Source organism: Pelodiscus sinensis, chromosome 13, assembly GCF_052426305.1.
Source record: "Pelodiscus sinensis isolate ZL-2025 chromosome 13, ASM5242630v1, whole genome shotgun sequence".
Taxonomy (NCBI): Eukaryota; Metazoa; Chordata; order Testudines; family Trionychidae; genus Pelodiscus; species Pelodiscus sinensis.
This window is the reverse complement of record NC_143064.1, coordinates 5379690-5399174: the sequence shown is the minus strand read 5'-3', so window position 1 is coordinate 5399174 and position 19485 is coordinate 5379690.

Sequence of the window (19485 nt, the reverse complement as noted above, 5' to 3'; positions counted from 1 at the left end):
CTAGCCTAATATAAGGGACAGAGAAACCTCTAAGCAGTGCAAAATAAAAATCACATGCATGCTGCCTCTTCGTCAAACCTTGGAAAATTACACATTTAACTCCACCCCGTATTATCAGGAGCACTTTTTCCTCTTCAAGACAGACAATGCCACCCCACACGTCAGCTTCCGGGATCACTGCATTGTATTTATGAATGGTTTATATATGACATTTTTCTACTGCAATGAGAAGGATTATCACAGCTCTTACACAAACTTAACCAGGACGAGTGATAACCCTGCAATTGTACACAACTCCAGAGAACTTCCACTGCTGTGCATGGTTCAAGCTGGATTTTCCAGAAGCAAGGCTGTGTCTATGCTAGCCGGTTATTCTGAAATAAGTTTATTCCTCTTTACAAGCCGGAGTTGTTATTTCAGAATAACAAGCCCATTATTTCAAAATAACAGGCTTGGTAGTGTGGATGCTCGCCTTGTTATTCCGAAATAAGGGGAGTTATTTCAAAATAACTTCCCGGTGTAGACATGCCCTAAGAGACAAAGGCAGGGTGATAAATGGACTCAAAGCTTTCCTTCCTGTCCGGTAACCAGACAGGACGTTCTTCCTAAGAGTACGTCTACACTGCACGCTTATTTCAAAATAAGCTATTCTGGACTAGTTATTCCAAAATAGCTTATTCTGAAATAGCACGTCTGCACTGAAGTAAAGCCTCAAAATTAGTCTGAGGCAGGCTTCGTGTAGACGTGCTATCTCGATTTAGAGCCCCAGGAAGTACTGGGGAGGAATAACTTAGAACGGCCCTGGTGAGGGGCTATTTCAAAATACCAGAAGTGGAGCATCTACGCATGCATTATTTCGAAATAGCTATTCTGGAATAGGCGTTATTCCTCGCAGAATGAGGTTTACAGATTTCAGAATAAGCCGTCCGTTATTCTGAAATTATTTCGAAATAACAGAATGGCTATGTAGATGCTCGCATTGTTATTTTAAAATAATGCTAGTTATCTCGAAATAATGGTGCAATGTAGTCACACCCTAAGTCCCCCCCAAACACACACACACCCACACACACACACACACACACACACTTTTTGAGGAAAGGTTGGAGAGACTTTGGCCTCCCAGTGCCTCATGAAATTGATGGGTGACTTCTCTGTTTAGTGTGTCTAAATTCATTAAGGATTTTTTTGTGTGATGCTTTTACCTGAAGAATAAAGGTGCATGCTTAAAATGTGCTGTGTGGAACCTAGTAACTACCAGCAATACACTGTTCAGAGCCCTTGGAAAGAGATGAATGTGCTGGCAAACTGGGGATATCAAAGTGTAAGGCTGGGCTTAACCACACCCACACTCACATTCTTTGCTCAGAAAGAAATAGACAAAGGGTCTTGTCCAGAGACAGGTCATGGCTAGAGACCTGAGCCCTTCCTGAACCCACTTCTAGGTGCATCTTGGAGGAAGGAAAGAGCAGATACCAACCGAAAAATTGTGTTCCCTTCTGCCAGGTATGAATTTGCTAGAACTAGGCCCAAAGACCTGAATACAGTAAAGTAAGAAGAACTTTAGAGCTACATTGGTAAATTACAGAGCTCAGCTAAATGCTGAGCACTTTCATTCTGCTTCTTAGAGAAGTAGGAAAACACCTACCAATCTAATGGTTATTGGACCAGCTTTGCTTTCTACCTTCTATAAGGATAGTACATTACTGTATTATTTTTACAATTGCAAAAAAAATCTCCTGGTCAGAATTTGGAGCATCCACAAGTGTCCGCAGAAAAGCCAGGAGGCTCTTAAATTATTTAGTATCTTGGGAGCTGACTGTCCTGGTTCTAACTGGAAAGGCATCTCACCCACAATTAAAAATCTAAGCTAAGAACACAATGCAGCATAAGGCTCATAAGTTTCCTTTCCTGCATAAGGACAAATGCCATATCTCCATTGAAATACAGAGCACAGACATTTACTGTCTCCCAACAAAGCAGTCATTAGGCCTTGTCCACATGCAGATTTTGCTTTAAATCAATGGTTCCCAAACTTTTCGCTTCACACTCCCTTTTTGATTTTTGAAAAACCCTCACACCCCCTCCCCCAGAAAAAAATAGCAGCAAAACTTATTGAGAAAAAAAAGTTGTCCTTCTAAGAGCAGAGCGGGCATTGCCTTTTTAAGGCAGCCATTTTGAAGTCTGCCTTGCATTCCCCCCTGGAATTTCTTCACGCCCCCCCAGTTTGGTAACCTATGCTGTACACTCATGCAAAGCCCCCTGGGAAACTCCTCTTTCAATTTAAGAGTGGCTTGCATCAGAAGGAACTGATGGAAATTCAGTTGTATAAAACCAACCGGTGAGCATCGTTGAGGGGGTTTGCACCTCTCTCGCTCTTCCTCAGGGCTCTGTATGGCCCGGGTTCTCTTTCTAAAATGGCACGCATACCCTTTTTGCAGCTGGACCCAGTGTACCAAGGTTGCTTTTCCATGGTTTAAATGTCTTGGAATAGCTCCATTCAGCACGTGCCTGCTCTGCTGTGCCTCAGATGACTGGGTATTATTTTGTGAACATGTTTTATTCAGTTCCAATCAGAAAAAAATATATTGCTGGGCCCGATTCTCCATTGCCTTTTATAGTGGCATTTTATATTCACAGCCGGGCACGGCGCACACTTCGTAGCCCTCCCATTGAGCTGGATTCCAGGGGCTAGGTATGAGCACTGCACAGGAAGACACCTCTGCCACAGAGGCTGTGTCTAGACCGGCAAGTTTTTCTGGAAAATCATCTGATTTTGCAGAAAAACTTGCCAGCTGTCTACACTGGCTGCTTGAATTTCCGGAAAAGCACTGACGATCTCATGTAAAATCATCAGTGCTTTTCCGGAAATACTATGCTGCTCCCATTCTTTTTCCGAAAGACTTTTGCGCAAAAGGGCCAGTGTAGACAGCACAGTACTGTTTTCTGCAAAAAATCCCCGATCGCAAAAATGGTGATCAGGGCTTTTTTGCGGAAAACCGCGTCTAGATTGGCCACGGACGCTTCCACAAAAAGTGCTTTTGCGGAAAAGCATCCTGCCAATCTAGACGTGCTTTTCCGCAAATGCTTTTAACGGAAAACTTTTCCGTTAAAAGCATTTCCGGAAAATCATGCCAGTGTAGACGTAGCCAGAATGTTTACAATCTAATTAAACAGGGCAGAACCACAGAGCATCTAGCACTATGGTTTTCACGTTTTTTTCCTCATGAGCCAGTAGAAGAAAATTGTTGATGCCCACAACCAAACATGATTTGACTATTGTGTGGGCTCCAGGGTGGGGCTGAGGAGCAGTTTGGGCTCTAAGAGGGGGCTCCAGCTTTGGGGGGGGGTCAGGGTTGGGGCAGGAGGGGCTGACCTCGAGCGGCTCCCAGGCAGTGGTGCAACGGGGGGCTGAGGCAGCTTCCTGCCTTTCCTAGCCCTGCAGACCAGGCTGCGCCCCAGAAGCAGTTTCTCAGCCAATGGGAGTGTGGAGCAAGTGCTCAGGGCAGGGGCGGTGCGATCCCACTCCCCACAACTAACAGTCAGGCCTGTTGCCAGCCACTTCTGGGGTGCAGCGCAGTCTGCGGTGCCAGGACAGGCAGGGAGCTGCCTTAGCCCCACACTGGCCACCTGCTCCATCATACAGGGCTGGTTTTGGATTGATTTCTAGATCAGGGGGTTTCAAATGATGGGGTGCGACCCAGGACTGGGCTATGGAATGTCAGGCACTGGATCTCCTTGCTGCAGGGGAGATCCAGTGCCTGACAATCTGAAAACAGCCCCCTATGAGGTCGATCTTCTCTCCATATCTATTGCCTTGCTGCTCCTGTTCCTACTAAGGTAAGGCTTCCCTACTTGTAATGCCTGTTTTCCCTTCAGAACCCACACAGTGAAGGGAATGGGAGCTCAGTTCTAGCTGGGCTGTCACACAAGAGCCACAATTGTCACCTATGCTGCAGCTGCAAAATCTTTGCCACTAAATGATGAGAAAGGCAAGAAAACCCCCACCAGCTTGGTTTTTGGGTCTGCAGGGGAGTATGCAGGACTGGCACTTAGAACAGTCTTCTTCCTAGTTAGTCTCCAAGGGTACCTCTACTCGACAGAGAACATCGAAGCTGCCGGTATCGATCTCCCAGGGTTCGAATTAGCGGGTCTAGTTAAGACAGCTAATTCAAACTGAGGTGCTCCAGTCAATGCCGGCCACCCTGCATCCACGAGGAGTAAGGGAAGTCGAAGAAAGAGGTTAAGTCTGCACTACAAGGTTATTTCAAAAGAAATTACTTCAAAATAATAGCTCCCGAAATCACTATTTTGAAATAACCTTATTCCTCTTCACAAGCAGGAGTTATTATTTCAAAAGGACAAGCCCTTTATTTCAAAATAACAGGCTTGGCAGTGTGCTCTCCTTGTTATTTCGAAATAACTTCCCAGTGTAGACATGCCCTAAGGCGCGAGTGCAAACTACCGCACCTGTTATTTTGAAATAATAACTCCTGCATGTGAAGAGGAATAGCTTTCAGCCAGTCCCCGAGTTGCAAACAGTCGACATACGACCATTCGCATTTATGACTGAAGTGGTCGCGTGTAACTCTGGGTACGTCTAGACTACATGCCTCTGCTGACAGAGACATGTAAAATAGGCTACCCAACATAGTCAATGAAGTGGGGATTTAAACATCCCTGGCTTCATTAAAATAAAAATGGCCGCCGCACTGTGCCAGCTCAGCTGATTGTCAGCATCGTGCGCGAATCAAGATGCGGATTGGTCAACAGGGGAAGACTTTGTCGACCGCTCCTGTAAACTTTGTTTCACGAGGCATAAGGGAGCGATTGACAAAGGCTTCCCCTTCAACCGATCCGCGTCTTAACTGCAGCGCTGTGCCGACGATCAGCTGAGCCGGCACAGCTCAGTGGCCATTTTTATTTGAATGAAGCCGGGATATTTAAATCCCCACTTCATTGACTATGTCGGGTAGCCTATTTTACATGCCTCTGTCAGCAAAGGCATGTAGTCTAGACGTACCCTCTATGGGGTCCGACTTACAAACAAACCGAGTTATGACCAATTGCTTGGTCTGTAACCAGTTCGTAAGTCGGGAAGAGGTTGTATTTTGAAATAGTTATTTAGAAAGTTATTTCAAAATCATGTATTTTAAAATAACTCCCTAGTGTAGAGCAGGGCGAAGGTGCCACAGGAAACCCAGTTGTTTCTTCCTACTGCAAACTAAGGAAGTCTGCTGCAGCTGGCGGATAAAGAAAAGTTATTTATTAGTTTCCCATAATAGAAGAACTAGAGGACACCAAGTGAAATTAATGGGTAGCAGGTTTAAAACTAATAAAAGAAAGTTCTTCTTCACACAGCGTGTAGTCAACCCGTGGAACTCCTTGCCAGAGGAGGCTGTGAAGGCTAGGACCATAATAGAGTTTAAAGAGAAGCTAGATAATTTCATGGAGGTTAGGTCCATAAAAGGCTATTAGCCAGGGGATAGAAATGTTGTCCCTAGCCTCTGTTTGTCAGAGGCTGGAGAAGGATGGCAGGAGACAAATCGCTTGATAATTGTCTTCAGTCCACCCTCTCTGGGGCACCTGGTGTTGGCCACTGTCAGCAGACAGGCTACTGGGCTAGATGGACCATAGGTCTGACCCAGTACGGCCGTTTCTATGTTCTTAAGAGACACAAAAGAGAACGCCCCAAGATGCCATTTTTGCAGTTACTTTTTACTTCAAAATCCTCATTGACTCCAGGGACCACACTGATGTACCACACAGAGGAGAAGGTGGCTCTTTATATTTAAAAGGGAGGCTGAGAACAACCTCCAGCAATCCCGGCCGCGCCGCACACCCAGGCGCGCAGAAGGCATCGGACAATAAATGAGCAAAATTATAAAATGCAGGAATGTGACAAAAATAACTAATTTTTACAGCTACTATAAATCTTTCAGCTACTTAAAAAGAGTCAATATGTGGCCTGTAGACCTTACTTCTCCCTACTACATTCTGCCTTACTGGGATGCTAATACCTTTGCAGCAATTTATAGCCTCTGACACTTCAGCTACTCTTTCATTTCTCTTGGCATGATTATGGTATAAAAGAGCTATGGTTTAAATTATTTATCATGTCACTTATTAAAGTCACTTTTTAGCTGAATTAAGAGATTAGAGGCACAGAAATAAAGCATCCCATGGATTTTGAAGTATTCAGGAAAGTGAAATTATATTTAATGATACCTTTGATTTATATTGCAATTTTAAATGAACAGATAAAGCAGTACCATTAGACATACTTTAACATTTTACAATAAATCAAAGATACAGAATAGCATAATTAAGGGAACAGCATATCCATTATTTATAAAAATGGAAGTAAAAACCCTCGTGCAAATTCCGTTTTTTAAACTAACTGTAGTCCCTGTGCTCAGCTCTCTTTTTAATACCAACCTGCTCTCTTTTTAGCTCAAATAGAAACTAGCTCATCTCTCAGACACTGTTATGACACAGGCTTAGCAGTGAAGATACAAAATACATATTAGGCATTGGAACATACGGCAGAAGACAGCAGCCTTCCAGGGAAAGAGAAAACACATACTGTGCTTAGGAATCGCTTCTTACATATTTAGAATAGTAGGGAGACTTCTTTTCCCATTTATTTTTGTGTCCTATCACTTGTACTTCAGTAGCACTCCAAGGGCTCAACTGATAGCAGGTCCTAGTTGTGCTAGGTAAACACATACCATGTAACTGTCCATCCCTACAGAATTGACAATCTGCTTAGATAAGACTGGGAGAGAAAAAGTATTCTCCTTATTTGACAGAGAGGGAATTGAAGCAAGGAGATTAGACACACAGACCTCATCCTCAAAACGTATTTAGGATCCTAACGTCTAAATGAAAACAATGAGAGTTATACAGCTAAATACTTTTGAAGATCTTGGCCTGAGGCTATGGCTACACTGCCTTTTTTTTGTGGAAGAGGATATGCAAATCACGCTCGCATTGACATATCTTCTTCCGATTCTTTTTGCTGAAGAGATTTTGCCGATAAAAAGTCCCGTGTAGACGGGGCCATTTGTTGGAAGAACCCCCTCTTTCGCAAGATCCCTTATTCCTCAAAAATCAAGATTTACAAGATTTGAATTTCCCACGCTTCGTTTGCATAATCGTGTCCGGCCGCTATTTTGAAATACTCTATTTCGAGATCAAAAACGCTGTCTAGATAAAGTTATTTTGAAAGAATATTCTTTCAAAATAAACCTTACTCCTAAAAAAATGAGGTTTAACGGTTATTTTGAAAGAAGGGTTTTCTTTCAAAATAACCGCATCTGCACCGTGTTTTTTTATCCCAAAATAGGGGATTACAAAATTGGGGCGGGACGTGATTATGCAAATGAAGCACAGGAAATTCAAATCCACGCTTCATTTGCAATTTCACTCGGCTGCATTTACATTCCTCTCTTGAAAGTGGAATGCAGTGTAGACATACCCTGTACACACACAAATATAGGCGGATCAAGATAAGATAACACCAGACAGAAGTTTCCACTAGTTCTTATTTCAACATACAAAATAACTTAATTAAAATATAACATTTCAGAGCATTTCTGAGCACTATTGACCATATTCTCATTGTGAGCATCTGACAGAAGTGTCAGACATATTGGCAGTTTTTTATATTTAGTCAAGAAAAGTCTTGTCTGTTAGAAATCCATTTCTCAGAACAGTCTTAGCTGCTTTGATGCCCCAAAAGTCAACATTTTATAGCATTATTTTTTCAAGGTATGACATTTTATAACCATCTTCAGTGCCGCTGTTCTGCATTTAATTCCCATCACTGGGAAGAAAAGTGTTTAAACCCTCCTCATTTACTGCTGTAATCTGTGATTCAGAGATTAAACAGGGAGTTTTCATTATTAACATTTTATTGTTTCAACATGCTTAAGCCCACCTTGTCATACAAGCTTTCAGTGTGTTCTCTGCCACAATTAATGTTCCCAAAGAAAAAAAGCAAACTAAAATAACTCAGTGGCATTGGAGCTAATAGCTTCAAGAAACACTTTTGATCTCCAAAACTTTTATTACCTTATGATAACCTTCTAATCTCCTAAAATTGGCTTGGATATCTGTAAGTATGTGTTCCGTGTGTTTTGCATTGAAACATTTCTTCTGTAATAAAAAAATGCCCTCACTTTGAAATGCCAAATATGTTAGAGCTATTTACTGTCTGAAAGAGAAAAATCTCTGCTAAGGCTAGTGTTTAAACAGACTTTGTCATCCTTCTTTGGCTGGGGTACATGATTCCCTGCCACATATCAGACACAGTGCAGATAAACACGCACTTCAAGCTCATACATGTCCACATCTGCTCACCCTTCCATCCTTACCCACTATTCCATTTCTGGGAAGTCTCACCTCAGTATCTTCTGCCAAACATGCCCAGGTCTGAAGTAAGACATCGCTTCCAGTTCCGCAACGCAGCTGTCCCCATTCAAAAGCATGCAAGAGAGTCTCAGGAGACCAAACACACTTACTTTCTCTTTTAACGGATCCATAATTTGGGGGAACACTCTTCTGGAGCAGTCGGGATGTTGCCATACGTACTAGACCTCACAGAACTTGTGACTTCAGCTAGTGACTCCTACTCCTGCCTTTACCGAAGCACCTCATGAGGTCTTAAGCAGGAGCTTGGCCAGTGTTCATTCTGCAGCGTGGACCCGTTTGGGAGTCCGAAGCAAGCTATTGTCACCTGCTGGTGAACAGAGAGAAGAGGATCCCAGAGCTGCATCACAACTCCAGGTGGACAGGTAACTTCAAGGTGGGTGATGGTGTAGAGAGGACAGCCATGTGGAGGCAGGTAGCCACACAGAGGGAGCTTTTGCTGAAGCCACAGGGTGGAACAGCATAGATAAAGAACCAGTGTTGTCTTCAAGTCATCATTGTCAAGTCTCAAGTCGAGTCTCAAGTCCCTAAAGTTACTTTCGAGTCAAGTCCCAAGTCGAGTCTCAAGTCTTAATTTAAAAAATGTCAAGTCACTTTTGTACAAGCCATTGATATTGGCATTTTCGGACCATTTTTTCATCAAGTTGATTTAACAAAATTAGCAAGTCTCAAGTCGAGTCTCAAGTCACAAACAATGAACCCGAGTCGAGTCTCAAGTCGAGTCTCAAGTCACAAACAATGAACCCGAGTCGAGTCTCAAGTCACAAACAATGAACCTGAGTCGAGTCTCAAGTCGAGTCTCAAGTCTCAAACAATGAACCCGAGTTGAGTCCCCTAGGCGACTTAAGTTGGACTCGAGTTCAAGTCATGGGACTCGAGTCAACAACTCTGTAAAGAACTCCTGTAAGGACCTCCCCACCCAGCTATTAATAAAAGACCCGATGACCGAGCCCTCTGGAGCAAGCGAGACTGTGCTTCTCCAGTGGTTAAAGACAGAATTGTCTGAACTCTCTGGGCTCCCCCAACCCTAGACAACAAACACGAGTCAAGGGACAGCAAAGGAAATAGTGACTGCAGGAAACTTATTCTCAGTCCTCCTCTCACAGTGTAAGACTATTATCATGACAGGTGGGGGGTGAGATTTGTTCAGTTCCTTTATTATCGCTTCTGTCCATACTTTTATTTTCTGTCCTTTTTATCCCCTAATAGAGTTTTCCTTGTTTTAAACTCCCAGATTCAGTGTTGTCCAGCAGGGAAATATTGCCTATCAAGGAATTTAGTTTTTCAGCTTTTTAGGGGGGCCTCAAGCTAGTGCTATTTCTTAAGATTTGAGAAGGTGCCATGGCTAATTGAACCCGTCTTTTTTTGTGGAGACAACCCCTGGCAGGAGAGTTGAAGCAGCATCAGAAATAATGTTTTCTTTTGGTGACAAGGAATGAATTGTATTATCTTTGAATATGTGTCTGTGCTCTTTTAAACATACTTATTCTCACTTGCCTTGGCTCTAACGTCATAGCCCGTAGCTGGCAGAGCAAAGCTGAGCCTTGACTCAGCCTGAAAAGTGACCCATAAATCTCTGTGAACCCAATAGCCAATGCTCCCCAAAGATCTCAGATCAAGGTTGCGGGGGAAATGAAACAAACTGCAGCATAGGAAACAGCTGAAGCAGTTTTCACGGTATGCGTTCAGCTGTTTGAATTACATTCCTGCTATTAAAATACACAGTAGATAACTGTTTAAAATGGCCCTTGTCAAGACTGCTAGGCAGACTATCCCTTGACTTTACGTCTCTAGTAAAGTGGTTCCTTCCAGGAGTTTCCCCATTTAAAAGGCCTTTTATTTTGCTTCACACTGAACATTGTGGCTGCTCAAACTATGAACAAGAGGTGGGGAATGTGTTTGATTTAGAATCAGAGAACCCTAAGGCTGCAAGAGACCTAGGAGGTTATAAAGTCCAGCCCCCTGCCCAAAGTAGGATCAAATCCAACTAAATCAACCCAGCCAGGGCTTTGTCAATCCGAGACTTAAAAACCTCTAGGGATGGAGATTCCACCACCTCCCTAGGGAACCCAGCCCAGTGCTTCCCCACCCTCCTAGGGAAACAGTTTTTCCTAATCTCCAACCTAGAACTCCTGCAGCTTGAGACCATTGCTCCTTGTTCTGCCATCTGTCCCTACTGTCAACAGCATCTCTCCATTTTCTTTGGAACATCCCTTCAGGTAGTTGGAGGCTGCTATCAAATCCCCCCTCACTCTTCTCTTCTCAGACTAAACAAGCCCAGATCTTTCTGCCTTTCCTAGTAGGTCATGTGCTCCAGCCTCCTAAACATTTTGGTTGCCCTCCGCTGAACCCTCTCCAGTGTGTCCGCATCCTTTCTATAGTGGGGGGTGCAATTGGATGCAATTCTTTCTGAAGTATTTACTGAAGAATGGATGTACTGTTGTCAGTGCAGAAAAGTAACATACGCAGGGAAAGAACAATGTCTCAAAGTAACAGGGAGTGGGAAATGGGTTCCACATATACGAAAGCTTTTTTTCACTTCTGTTCACATTTCCACCCCACGTCCAACTTCTGCAATTTTCCATGATCATGAGACAACCTCCCTCATATTTAATGGAACTAATTTGTCTTCATTTCTGCCCTTCAGTCCTAATACATGCCAAAGGGCTTTTACACGTATATTTGCAAGCTTTAATCACTACAAGGATATCAGTGCCTTCCAAACAGTGCATAAAATTACTCCATTCAGATTACTCCAAATCTTTCTCTTTTCCCATCTTCCTATCTTGTGTGGCTTGCTTTTTCCATACTTGCGCTCGGTGCATATATATTTATGAGTAGAATCTATTATTTTGAGTTGTGCAAGGCTAAAAGCAATTCACTTTTTCTGCTGCATAAAAGGGCAAGCTAAGTTCTCCCCCATTTTCTTCCGGATGGTTTCCTCCAGCTAAAAGTGAATTTTCATCATTCCCTCTGTTGCCAATGACTGGGAATGATCGCTACAGTTTGAAACTTTTCAGGTTGTTAGGTCTTCCCGGGGGTGAAGCAATTGTGGGACAATAGCTTTATTGAATACAAGTGCCACTCGGATACTAATAATTCCCCTTGGGCTTGCACCACTGTAAAAATCAGCAAGAGGAGAATCAAGTCAATTGTGCCTGTAGTAAGTGAAGAAGAAAACCTGCCTCTACAAAGCGCTGCTATGAAATCAGTATCAAGCAGCATAAAGGGGTTGGTTGAGCAGTGCGATACCAGCTGCTGAATATGCAGGTAGCTCTTCTCCAAGCATAAAGCAAAGTCAATGGAGTTATGCCATTTCACACAAGCCAGCCCTCAGCCTCCTGTGGATTCCAAACATGGACTAGCCTCCCCACACAGCAAACATATAGAGCTTGTTTATCCTATCACTTCATTTTCCACAGAAATGAGAGACCAAAGAGGCCCGTTCCATTATCTAGTAGGGGTGTTAAACTGAATAGTCGAATAACCTCATGAATTCTAATCGGTTAGTCGACTGTTGTAGTTCCCGGGAGCGGTGCTGGCACCCGCATTGGAGTTTAAAAACCAGCTCCCCTTGCAGACCAGCTGCCTGCCACCCTGTGCTGCTGCCTCTGATAAAGAGGCAGCAGTACAGGGTGGCAACAGCCCCTGTCTGGGGAGGTTCGGACCCATCGCAAGCCAGGACTGAGCCAAGCTACTGGCCAGCCTGCTAAAAAAAGTACTGGCAAGATGAGGGAGGGAAATGCGTGTAGTCTATAGCATTAACCTATATGCTTTTGCTTATTGGTTAATGGGTTAATTAACTCCACTATTGCATCCTTATTATCTAGTCCACCTCCTAGCTAACGTGGGATGCTTCACTGTAGTGTCTTGCCCAGCTGAGGGTCAGAGGCCTAAACCAACAGGGTTCCTCGTCCGCATTTAGGAGACTGTACCACAAACTATTGTACTACCTCTCACCAGCAGAATTCTTTCCTGCTACAGGCTCCGGAGGGACTGCCGGGCGGCCCTCTTAGGCCATGTCGACAGCTGAGCTGGGAGGTGCGATAGCTTATGTAGATGCACTTGTGCTGCTTGGAGCAGAATTGCACAGATGGCATCTCGCTACCTGCCTGAGTACATATCCATCTGGGCCCCCTGGTATATACATGGCTGGTTAGCTCAAGCTACCACCCAGGCAGCCCCGGCTACACACTGCTGTTTTTAAATGGTGCAGGTAGTTCTGTGCAAACTGGGAAATTCAAATGTAGACATACCCCAAGTGTGGCTTCTGTTTTGGGGGAAGGGGGACTCCCTCAATCAGGGGCATGCACACAGGGATAAACAAGCAGATGGTCTCCTATTGGTATGGGTATGCTGCTTTTAGAGCAGGGTTGGGGTCACTGACCCACCGAAAAAATCAGTCGGGGGCCGCAAACCGGTGAGAAAAAAAGAAAACCAAACACCTTAACTCCCTCACTGGCTGGCCCCGACTGACACACTCCTCACATTCCCTTCACACACCAGAGCCTAGGGGGGCCCAGGTTAGTAGATTTTTGGTGCTCTAGTGCTTTGGTGGGGCAGCTGGGGGGAGGGGTGGAATGCCAGCTCCCCAAAACCTCAGGGACCACATCCAGGCAAGCCAGGGCCCACATCCAGACCCCGAGCCTGATGCTCTGCACCCCTGCTTTAGAAGTTACCATTTAAAGTCAGAAAGACCCTCAGTGTAGAAAAAAGAGTCACATGTAGTCATTAAAATAAAGCAGATACTATTGACAACAATACAACCATTAGAAAGCCTTCTGCCAAGAGCAAAAAAAAAGAAGGCTATTTTTGGCAAATTAATATAATCCAGTCTTTTTCAGCCATCTGTAAATAACATTCACCTGAAGCAGCCGGACAAGGATCTATGCAGTGCACAAAAGGAAGTCCTATAAATATCTGTGTGAAGAGTGAATATCCTTCTCGAAATGCAATTCAGAAATAGAATGGGAAGGCAATAATAAGCTCTGTGCTTTTCTTTTATAAGCTATTTTACAAGCAACTGCTCCACAGCATCCAAAAACCACATACATGCTAAAGCATCCATTTTTCCCCCCGGTGGCTTGACTTCCTGGAAGAAACTTATTTTAACTGGGCAGCCATAGTCCCTTCCCTGTGTAGTTTAATAAGGGTGTGCAAATATCCGAGCTGCGGAAAAGGGCAAGACAATCATGTCATATGATCCTAAAAAGGTAAAGAATTGTGTTGTTTTGGAGCACCTGGAATATTGACACTAATGGACGGATTTTCTAATTCCCCCTTATGGAGGGATGTTATTTTAAAGGGATGTTATTCCCAAGCATGTGCCAAGATGTAATAGTCACTTGACCCCCCATTAATCATGTGAGTCTTTTGCCCCAAATAGCAAACAGGAGTTGTAGGGAAGGGTGATTTCAGGGAGGGGTGTGGAAGATGAACGACCAGACACCCTCTCCTTATAAGGTCTAAACAGGGGAGTTACTCAGAAGTAGGGCTGCTGGTTGTGAGGAGAGGGAGAGAAAAACCAAGAGACTGCACCTAGAATAGAGTTGTTGTAGTAGGCAAGTGTAGAAGACTGGAAGATTGTACCCACTGCTGGTTCACTCCCTCATGCATTGCACAGCCAGCTCTATTCCTTTGGTGCTGTATACCAATAGCCACGCCAGCCTCGTGGTGGTCTGCTCCTTCTTGTGTGACTCAGTCATCCAGCCAGATCATGATAAAGAAATCCCTCAGAATGGTGCAATCCCTTTGATTGGCTCTCTGGTCCTGGTGGCCCTTTCACTCCTTGTCTCAGGGCTTCTGGTAGTCCACACCCGTTCTGTCAGGTGGTTTCATACCACGTTCCCTGGTGACCAGTAGGGGAACCCATGCCTTCCCTCCCCTCTGAGTTCCAGTACAGGGACCCTGTAGAATGCATCTAAGGTCCATCTACTTCCTGCCATTTCCTGCCTTGCTCAGTTTTTAGGCTTCTTCCTCAGCCCTATCCAAGGCTCACTCCTCCAAAGACCCATCACATGCTACAGAGTCCTTTCCTAGTCTCCAGTAGAGCACAGGCTCCCTTTCTCTAGTTGGGATTGGTCCTGCCTTGGGCAGGGGGCTGGACTCGATGACCTCCTGAAGTCTCTTCCAGCTCTATGATACTATGATTCTAGGCCCAACTCCTGCTCAGCCATTGATGCACTGGGCTCCTTCCCTGGAGTCGCTTATCATAGAATCATAGAATACTAGGACTGGAAGGGACCTCGAGAGGTCATCGAGTCCAGTCCCCTGCCCTCATGGCAGGACCAAATACTGTCTAGACCATCCCTGATAGACATTTATCTAACCTACTCTTAAATATCTCTGGAGATGGGGATTCCACAACTACCCTAGGCAATTTATTCCAGTGTTCAATCACCTTGACAGTTAGGAACTTTTTCCTAATGTCCAACCTAAACCTCCCTTGCTGCAGTTTAAGCCCATTGCTTCTTGTTCTATCCTCAGAGGCCAGGAAGAACAAGTTTTCTGCTTCCTCCTTGTGACACCCTTTTAGATACCTGAGAACCGCTATCATGTCCCCTCTAGATCTTCTCTTTTCCAAACTAAACAAGCCCAATTCTTTCAGTCTTCCTTCATAGGTCATGTTCTCTAGACCTTTAATCATTCTTGTTGCTCTTCTCTGAACCTTCTCCAATTTCTCCACATCTTTCTTGAAATGTGGTGCCCAGAACAGGACACAATACTCCAAGGCTACGTCTAGACTGGCATGATTTTCCGCAAATGCTTTTAATGGAAAAGTTTTCTGTTAAAAGCATTTGTGGAAAAGAGCGTCTAGATTGGCATGGATGCTTTTCCGCAAAAGCACTTTTTGCGGAAAAGTGTCCATGCCAATCTAGACGCGCTTTTGTGCAAAAAAGCCCCAATCGCCATTTTCGCGATCAGGGCATTTTTGCGCAAAACAAATCTGAGCTGTCTACACTGGCCCGAACTGGACTTTTGTTCGAACGGGAGCAGCATAGTATTTCCTCAAGAAGCACTGATTTCTTACATGAGATCGTCAGTGTTCTTGCGGAAATTCAAGCGGCCAGTGTAGACAGCTGGCAAGTTTTTCCGCAAAAGCAGCTGCTTTTGCGGAAAAACTTGCCAGTCTAGACACAGCCCCACTGAGTTCTAACCAGCACAGAGTAGAGCGAAAGAATGACTTCTCGTGTCTTCCTCACAACACACCTGTTAATGCATCCCCGAATCATGTTGGCTTTTTTTGCAACAGCGTCACACTGTTGACTCATATTTAGTTTGTGGTCCACTATAACCCCTAGATCCCTTTCTGCCGTACTCCTTCCTAGACAGTCGCTTCCCATTCTGTGTGTGTGAAACTGATCGTTCCTTCCTAAGTGGAAGATATTTGCATTTGTCCTTATTAAACTTCTTACCTTCTACTCTGGAGCCTCAGCTCCAGTCTGCCCTCATGGTTATCTGCTTGGGGGTTTCCTTCTCTCAGGCCCCACTTCAGAAGCCTCTTTCACTTCACTGTGGCCCAGTCCAAAGCTTTACCACACCCATTGGGCCCAAAGAGTAACCCCCTCACAATACTCCTCTCTCCAGCTCAGCTCTCACAACAGGGGCCAATCATTACCCATAGACCCCCTGATTCCCTACCAGTTAGGAGCTGCTAAGATGAACCTGACTCCCTTTAAGCGGCCAGCCAGCCCTTGACACAAGAGACAGGATACTCATTTACAGCGCATGGGCCTTCCGCTCCCCACCCTTCAGCAAGGAGGTGTCCAATTGGCTTTGCATAGAAAACTGCTGATGCAACCGAGTATAAATTGTTGAGTATTAAGGTTAAGTGTTAAATACGTCACTAGCATGTGCCTGTGCACCCTTCCTGAATATCATGTATAATTCAGAAAGACAAGCATCCTGTTAATGGCCAGATTCTGATCCCAGTTATTGGGGTAAGGGCCCAGTCCAAATCTTTGCCACACCGTAGGCCAAAAAAGAAGGTAACAGAGAAGTCATCCAGGCAGGCCAGAGTGGCTGCAAGGAACCAGCCAATCAGGAGCCAAGAAGGTTCTATAAAAGGAGCTTCATGACCAGAGTCAGCTCAGTGCCTCTGGAGACCTCGAGGTGTGCAGCTTGGGAAACTGGTTGGCAGAGAGAGCAACAGCACTGTGGACCGTTCCATGTGGCGAGCTTATTGGAGATGACTGGTCTATGCTGGGACTCTTGGATAAAGCCCTGAGATCAGGGTGAGAACGCTGCTTCCAGGAGAGGAAGTCCTGAGGGCACCACGCTCTTTGGAGTGGGGAACAGACTGAAGAGGGAGGCATTGAAATGGGTCCCTGCTAAATGTGTACCCCCCCGGAGGGGTTTGTGCACTTTGCACACAGGCCGTGTGACTCTACCAGAGGGCTGAGTTGCCAAAGGCTTCAAACACAGAGTGCAGGCACACGCACTCGGCCAGAGGGGGTGCTCGTGAGAGGCGCGTGCAGACCCATTACAATGACAGAGATGCTGAGAGCCAGGGATAGGCAGATAGGTTGATACACTACATTAAAACCAGAAATGCATAGCAGTTGTGGTGGATAACAGTCTTATTATTCCTGCAAATCCTTCATCTCTCTTTGTATCCTGCTGTATTAAATATTATGGAAGTGAATTCCACAGGTTCATTTTGCATTGGGTTAAAAAATTCTCATTTATCAGTTTCAAACTTCTTGCCTTTTCATTTCATTAGGTATTACTTTCTGGTATTTTGCGAGAAGATAAATAGCAGAGCCCGACTGCCCTTCCCTGGTGCCATTCATTATTATCTAGGCCTCTGTCATATCTCTTCTTATTAGTCTTCTCTCCAAACTAAGTAGTCTTAAGCTTGTTTAATCTCATAAGAAAGTCCTCCTCTGCTTCTAATTATTTTGGTTGCCCTTTGCTGGCTCTTTTTTATTTCTGCCATAACTTTTTCAAGACAACATCTATTTCTCCAGCTCTTAAGGAACAACGAGAGGTACCAGCAACAGGCAAATAGCAAGTAAGAAGACCCATGTGTTAACATACATTTATATAACAAACATCTAGAAGCCTGTGCCTCATTGTGAATAAAGTCCAAAACAGTCCCCACCCAAATTTGAAATTTGCATTCTCAAAGAAATCTGAAAAAAAAACCTTAGTTTGAAGGCTTACATTCATTAACTACTAAACCACTGGATAAATTTACTTCTAACTTCCCCAAAGATTCAATGCATACTCTGAGATAATGTGGTGTACATTAGATACCGACTAATGAGTTTATTTTACATGTATAACAAAGGGATTTAAGCCCTGCGTTTACAGCAATCTCCGTGTGGTAGAAAGAACATCTAAATCTGCATGTGGTAGAAAGAACAATGACTGACTGTCAGATCCAAGGAGGAATTTGCCATGCTGGCAGTTAGGAAAGAAACTTCGGACTTTTGCCATCAGCTGACTTGCCATGGAAGTCACTGCGAAAACACTGATCTCGTGTAGTCGGCAAGAGCAAGTCTAAGGTCCAGCACCGGGTTCTCAAAGCACAAAAGACACCACACAGGTATCTGTCAAACACAAACAGTTTATTTCCTCACAGCTAAGAGCTGTGACCCATAACTGGAAGAATAATATAACAAAGAAGAAGCATATCTTACATCCCTTCAGCTAGCTGGAAACCCCATTTCGTCTGCGGATGAAGTGGAAGGTTTCTCAGCTTCCGAGGTGCCGGTACCCAAAGCCCATTGGTGAAGTTCAATTTGCTAGGCTTTGAGGCAGCCTTAAATACAATTTTTCCTGCCTTGTTTTGCAGTTTGGAAATTTCCAGAGATTACTCATTACGTGCTGATGTAGGGCTTAGCTGTTAGTTATTGATCTGGTTCTGATCTAGTTCTACTTGTTCTTTGGCCCTGTTTACATGATCAGTGCATTAGAGTAAACAATTGTTTATGCGTTCTTACCCTTTACCCTTATCTTATATTTGATCTTGCTATACTGGCAACAATGATTATCTTAAGTGGCGTATATTCCCAAAGACTTGTTTCTGGCTCATCAGATATAGGGAAAAGGGAAAAGGGGGAAAGAATGCATGCCTCACCACACCTAAACTGGCACGTAAAACGTTCTTCTGCAATTGACCCCCACACCTCTGTGATATCATTTGTCAGTCTTTTTAAGAGACTACAACATTTCAGTAACAGAAACCGCACTTACGCAGACATTGGAGGAACACCCCAAGTACTGATCATCTATATGCAGAAAACTTGAGTTACCAACTTGAGGTTGTAGATGATGGGTGAACTTTTCAAAAGTAACTAAGTGAATTAGGGGTCTAAATTCTATTTTTAAAAGTCAAGGTCTTAGCCTCCTAATTCACTTGGGCCTTGTCTATTCAACCGCAGGCCATCAACCTAAGGCCTTGTCTAAAGTGGCATGTTTTGTCACCAAAACCTGCCTTTTGGCAACAAAACAATGAGTGCATTTACACTACAATGCAACTTTTGTCTGGAAAAACACCCAGTTTTGATAAGAAAAAACTTCCAGCCCTGGGAGAGACTTTTGTCCTTTCCCCTCCCTTTATTGTCAACAAAGAGCAAGTGTGGACTTTGCTGTTCGTTTTGTCAAGAGAATTGGCTTCCACCAGTATCCCACAATGCCTGCCTTGGTGGCTGTGCTCAGTGTTTTGTGATCTCTGTTGCCCTGCAGACATGTGCCCTCTCCTTTCAAAATCCAGGAAGTATCTGACAGCTGAATGAGCTGCTCTGTTAGGGGAACAAACAAAAATCAAATCATTACAATGCTTCTGTTCTTCTGCTGCCAGGGGAGGGCTGAAGTGTTGTCTTGACATTCCTCAGCACAGGAAGTTTTAAGGGAATCCCAAGAAGTGAGGGACCAGCTCTGCCTTCCCACAACACCCACAATGCATTGCTCTATCTGTTGACAGGGGAACAAGCAATATGGCCATGAAATGTGGACAATGGAAGCCAGAAAAACTGCTTTGACCAGTTTTCACTTTTGCACGATGACAGCTCTTTAATCACCAAACCTTTCCTGTGAAGACAGAGC